The sequence below is a fragment of the Ceratotherium simum genome, chromosome 1 (assembly GCF_057802395.1).
Source record: "Ceratotherium simum simum isolate JZ-2026a chromosome 1, ASM5780239v1, whole genome shotgun sequence".
Taxonomy (NCBI): domain Eukaryota; kingdom Metazoa; phylum Chordata; class Mammalia; order Perissodactyla; family Rhinocerotidae; genus Ceratotherium; species Ceratotherium simum.
In genome coordinates, this window is record NC_141900.1 from 98,958,721 (window position 1) to 98,965,623 (window position 6,903).

Sequence of the window (6,903 nt, forward strand, 5' to 3'; positions counted from 1 at the left end):
CATTTGAATCAGCAGACTCAGTAGTCCACTGGAGCCTTGGGTACTGAATACCACCTAAGTTCATTACTCTCTTTATATCTGAGACTGAATGATCCAAGAGACTCTGTAAAGCCCTCCTTTTTCCTCCCCAGAAAATATTTAGGTTTTGCTGTATTCATACATTTAATTCTATCAAACATTTATTTTTTTCATTTAACTGCTTAGTGAGTTGAGAATATCTAGGGGGAAAAAATTATTTCATCCACTGCTATGTATTCCAAAAAGTTAAAACAGCCACTGTCCCTCTGACTGCATCAGGTGTGCTCAGTAATAGCAGAACAGCAGGTGTTACCAGATGTAGCCACACTGTTAACAATTTTTTTAAACAGTGCAGCCACTGGCAGAGACCCAGAGCCCATTGATAACCTTTGTCCATTTTCACCTTACATTTGGATATTTCCCTTCAATTGTACTTCCTCTTACAAATAGTAAATATATCTAAATGCCTACTCAAGCTTGGGTAAAATTGGTATTACTGATTAAATCCTGTAGTCTGTCTTACAATTTCTGTGGTAAGAAAGTGAGTCCACACGCATGCAGCTGGCATCCTAAGGAATCACCCAGCAAAATCCAGTTTCCAATCTGCCCTGGGCTTTTGATAGCCACTTGTTTCTCAACTCTTCTCACCTTCTCAAGAAGAGAATCTGTGATTCTCTCTGAATAAACACACACTCCTCACTCAGGGGGAGTTAGCAAGTGCTACAACCCACCTTCAATTGCCAGGTATGGATGGAAAGCCCCAAGCAGAGGCCACTAATGGAATAAAAAGGGTTTTTAATAATGATAATAGGTAATATTACTATTAAGTACTTCTTCTATGCCATCCACTGCACATTGATAGCTACTTTGCAGAAATCACCTCATTTTATCATCATAACAAATCCATTTCCCCTTAACATTCCATTTTATAGATGCAAACATTAATGAATGGCAAATGCTAGACTCATACCCCAACAATCTGACTCCCAAGCCTTCTCTACTTAACACAACAATGTAGTGCATCATTATCAATGTTATCAAGTTAACAATAAGGCTAACCTATCCCAACACAGTTATTTTAGGTGAATGTGGGTTTCTTCTCAGTCTAATATGAGCCATGTTGAGGCCAGGAGAGCCAGAGATCATTTACAGAAGACATCTTGTCCTGGTCAGTGAGTCCTATGGGTGTGGTCGCAAGGGAGGTGAAGAGTTTTAGAGGAGCACAGAGCACAGAGAGGGTAGGAATGGAGGGTGTTCTCATCAAGGTCAGAGGTTTAGTTCAGAACTGAGCATGATGGGAAGACCCAGAACCAAGACATCTCTAGTTTCATACACACCATTCATGTTCATGTGCACATGTGTGCATGTGCCCACACATATTTATTGAGTGCTTACTATGGTGAGACATTGTTCTAAGCACCTTACAAGTATTACCTTTTTAAATCCCCATGATAACCTTATTAGATATGGGCTATTATTAACTACTTTTTAAGTGAGAAAACAGAGGCCCTGTGATCACAACCACTATATAAAAATCAAAGAGATTGTGATGTTCCGGAAGAAGAAGGAGAAGGAAGAGGAGGAGGAGAGAGTAAGAAACTTTCAACCTCTAGCCAAAGGTAGGCACTGGGCTCCAGATAGAAAAAGTACTTACATTTGCTAAAGAATGCAGCTTGACCTTACGCTGGTGTGAAAATGAGGGTGAGGGAGCAAGAAAGGATTGTGACTCCACTCAGGGATGGAGAAGGAGCCTCTCCACTGGCAGGACCGTGAAACAGAAAACAATGGAAGAAAGAGGCTGACAACGCGGATTTAAATTGATGGTTCACCAATTGAAGGGCATTTGAAAGAGTTCTTGTGATTTATCCAAACTGGATATAATTCATAATTCCAATATTTCCTTATACAGTCTTTAAATGATGTTTAGTTTTATGGAAGATAAACTGCAATGCAGTTGCATGCTGCATTGCAACATTTGGTGGGATACAGTCCAGCAGCAGGAAAAAGTGTGAAGAGCTGTAATTCCAGGGGTTGGTCTCAAGGGAAAAAAGCTCCCCCGGTACAAGACAGAACAGCAAAAAAGCATGAGGTACAGAAACCATGCCCAGGGACCCACCTGTGTGGACCCTTGACTCTGTGTACAGCACTCTCCAAGGACTGGCCTAAGCGTCCAGGAAGCCCAACCTGCTGCCCAGACCTTAACCACATGTGATTTGTAGCTAGAGACCTGGGATCTAGTTTCAGGTTGACCATTTGCTGGCTGTGCTCTTTCCAGGGAAGTCTGTTATACCGCCTGAGCCTCAGTCCCTCATCTGCACATTATGCACAGTGAGAGCTGCCTAGCTGCCCCACAGGACGGCTGGAAGGCTCAAACAAGAGAGATGCAAATGGACATATTTTGAAGACTTCAAGTGCTAGGCAAACATAAGATATTACTATTATTATTAACATTATGTCAGAAATTATTCTAATACTTTCGAGGTTGCCAAACTTTTGAGTCTGGTACCAAGACTATCCTTTAGTCAGGAAGAGCACTGGGGCTGATAGGTCACCAAACCTTTGCCTTCATGGATTCCACATGCCCCCTTTAGCAGCACAAGAGGCCACTCAGCTTTGCAGGGAACAGCCATACCAGGAGTCCCAACTGCAGCCCAGACTCAGGGACCCTTTTGTGTCAGTTGGCAAAGGACCTAGGGGGAAGCTCTCTTCCTTTGAACCTGTTCCTAGCCCACCCACCAAGATAACATGGGAGACCTTTCTTAAGGCAAAGGAATTCAGATTTTGTTTTTGATCTCCAACATTTTATAATCTTAAACCTGGGTTTTATTATACATTTCTCAAATCTGTATTATCTCTCCACAAGGGGAAGGACAAGAATGGTTCATCTCTTCATCCCCAACACCTTAAATTCCTAACAGGTAGTGAGCGCACACGAAATACTTGGTAAATAAATAAAGGCCACTTTAACTATCTGATTGCCTCATTTCCAAATTTTCAGTGTTGAGCTATCTTCTGATTTCTAACCTTTTTAAAATCTCTCTAACTGTGGGTTATAGTATAGTAGAAATTTAATTGTATTTAATAATTATTGGGCACTTACCATGTGGCGGACACTATATAAAATGTTTTAATATAGACTTCACATTAAATCTGTGGAGTGGGTATTATTACTATCCTTATATAATGATCAGGAAAATGAAGTTTAGAGAAGTTAATTAATTTACCCAAAGTCACAAAATTGTTCACTGGTACAAACATAATTCAAGACCAGGCAGACTGGCTTTAAATTAACTCAGAACCACTCTGTTGGAGGATCTACTGATATTCATAACCTAAATGGTGGCATCAGGACTGTTCATAGTATACACTCAATAAACTTTGATTGAATGAACAAACAAATAGTCATTGTGTCCAAATTTCCACCCACAATTTATGGGCCAGGGATATGTTACTGTGGGAGATCAAGATTTGGCCACCCTGACATATGTCTCTTTACCTTGATTGTTTTCTCTGATGGACATTTGACCTCCCCCACAAACTGCCTAAAGAATTTGACATAGAAGACCAGGTTCCAGGAAGGAGTTACTATCTGATGGCTGTAATATAATGTAAAATAGATGTTACAATAGGAAAGGCACCAACGGGCCCCTCTCATCAAAAATTCTGTCTCTTCCCAGCCACATTCTCTAGGTGGCCCTGCTAGGAGTTGCCAGACAAACATTTACATTTATAAGGGAAATCTCCATTTGTAAAGGTATCTCCCTCTCTGTATTGGGAAGAGGGGGGATGACCTCATTTCTAGAAACTTATCAATGTGAAAGTTGAGGCCTTAAATCTGCATAATAACCTTACTCTTGTTTACTGTGGTTTTCTGGTACTCTCCCATAACTGACTCCCCCCACCCCCAACATCCTCCTTTGTCTTGGCTGAAGATGGCATTTAAGATGAGAATCTCTGGGGGCCGGCCCGGTGGCACAAGCGGTTAAGTGCACGCACTCTGCTGCGGCGGTCCTGGGATCGCCGGTTCGGATCCCAGGCGCGCACCAACACACTGCTTGGCAAGCCATGCTGTGGCGGCATCCCATATAAAGTGGAAGAAGATGGGCATGGATGTTAGCCCAGGGCCAGTCTTCCTCAGCAAAAAAAAAAAAGAGGAGGATTGGCAGAAGTTAGCACAGGGCTGATCTCACAAAAAATAAAAAATAAAAATAAATTTAAAAAAAAAGATGAGAATCTTTGCTATTGTGTTGAGAAACTCAGTTTCCCTGGTTCCTCCCATGTATATATGTTATTAAACTTGGTATTATTTTCTCCTGCTAACCTGTCCTTTTTATTATTTGGCCAGCCATAAGAACCTAAAGGGAAAGGGTGGAAGGGGATTCTCCCTCTTCCCTGACATTACCCTTCATTCCTTTAAATTAGATATCCTATTGACCATTAGATTTATCCAATTCTTGCTTTCAGTATACTCTTATGTGATGGATATTAATAGTCAAGAATATATTATTGCTTGATCACAGAGAAGAAAGGAAAGAAATTAGGGTAGAAATATAGCTCCTAATATAAAAAATGCTGGGAACGTTTATTCATTTCTATCATAGGGAGCAGTGTTCATTGGTTTCTCAAAGGAGAGTGCCAAATTACTGAGCCTGTGATTCTGGAAGGCCAGGATGGTGCAGATGCCAGATGGGAAGCTATGTCAGGGTGTTGCCTTTGAAAACTGGCAAGGGGTGGAGACAATTATGGGCAGTAACTACTGGAAACGATAGGGATGGGGATCTGTGTGTGGCAGCTCATTCACTTGCCACCTGAAATTGGCACCTGTGGCATCCTTGGCATGTTGGACCAGGGATTGCCAACCACCGACCTGTAGGATTGCCATTCACTGTTGCTGTGAGTGTAGAGTGTCATTGTTAAATATGGGTTGTTGAGAGCAGACAAAAATGGAAGGAGAGTTGGAATGCCGTCCCACTGGGTGAAAACTCATCTATGTTTTCCCAATCAGCTGGGAAGGGAAGTCTTATACTCCCGGCTTTCTTGACAAACTTTCAACAGCATCGGCTTATTTTGATCTTTTAACCTGTGTTTCTCTGTTTGTTTTTAATTTTTGAAATCATGTTGGGCCAAAAGAAGAGGTGGATCCTTGAGCAAAGTATGATTCAGTCAACCAAGTGCTGGCTCAGAGTTAGGATGTCTGGGTTCTTATCCCAATTCCCCCACTAACTCACTGTGTGACCTTAGAAAAGTAACTTAACTCCTCTAGCCTTCGGTTTCCTCATGTATAAAATGAAAAGTTGAACTAGACAATCTTCAAAGTTCTTTCATATTTTCTAATTTTCTGTCTCTCTGTTGGTTTCCTCAGATTTCATTAGAATTTGGATTTTCACTTTTTCAAAAAACATAGAATAAATTCCATGCAGAAAAAATGAAATGGACTCTTAAAGATAATTGAATATCTTTGGCCTTAAACATAGTAGGAACTCAAGAGTAAGTGCTGAATTAATAACTGCGTTGAATATTTCAGTGGTCTGGTAAATGGGAATTGCATAAGGCTGGCTGAAACATAAGGTGAAATGCCTACTCTAAGAAAAAGGAGTTTTATTAGCCTTCTTGGATCTTATTAAGAGTAATTTTCATTGGGAAAGGATCTAGGACCTGGAATAAAACTTAAATGTCTAATTCTGTATCTCTATTGCCCACATTATAAATAATAATTTTAATAGCTTGTATTTATTGAATGCTTATTAAGAGTTAGGCATTGTGCTAAGATACAGGAATTATTATCTTGTCTAAATTTCATAACAATTCTATGAGTTTAGTACTTTTATTACACTTATTTTTAAAAAGGAAACAGAGGCACAGAGATGGTAAGAACTTTCCTACAGTTATAAGCAAGTGTGTGACACAACCTGGGCTCTCATCCAGCTCAGCCTGACTCTGGAGACCACACCCATGACCACTCAATGTACTGCCTCCTTGTAGCCTGGGCTTAGGGAATCTTTTCTGTCTACAGTTAAGTGAGGCTCAAGAAAATCAACGTGAATACTCTGAAAGTCCATTTTAAGAAAAAGATAAAAATGTAACCAACAGAGTTTTCAATACATATGTGTAAAAAACAAAATAGTAATATACAGATCAGTTTTTTAATTGGGCAAAAACTACCAAGGTGTAAGCAGAGATAAATGAACCATGCACAGTAGAACAGGTGAAAACTACTAATGAATATGATAAGAAGTGTACAGCCTCTCTAGGAATTAGAGAAATAAACTTGAAAGCATGAGATACCATTTTTTGCCCATCAGATGGACAAGACACTTTCTAGTATTGTTGAGCATGTGGGCAAATAGATATTTCCCCCATAGTCTTGGTGGAAACACAAATTGATTTGGTGGTTATTTGGGAATATATCTTTAAAAATAAAAATTTGCACAACTTTTGATGCAGCAATTCCAATTCTAGGAACATAGCCAAAGAAATATTCACATATATGTGTGTCAAATATATACATATAAATGTATTTTAAATTGAAGCATTATTGGTAATAGCAAAATGTCACAAACAACCTAATATTCTTCGATAGTAAAGTTGTTAAATAAAACATTATAAATCTATAATATGGAATATTATGCATCTATTAAAATAACCAAGTTTTATCTCTATAATGTCCAGGGAAGATGCTCATAAAAGAAGTTATATTGATATACTACTTTCTCATTCACGTAGAGGAAAACCTATCTGTGTGTGTGTGTGTGTGTGTGTGTGTGTGTGTATGTATACAGACATATAGTAAGCCACAGGAAAATATTCAAAATGATAAACATTAAAGGGTTAAAGAAGATGACTCTCAAAATGGAAAATGTACAACGGAAAATTATTAGAAAATTT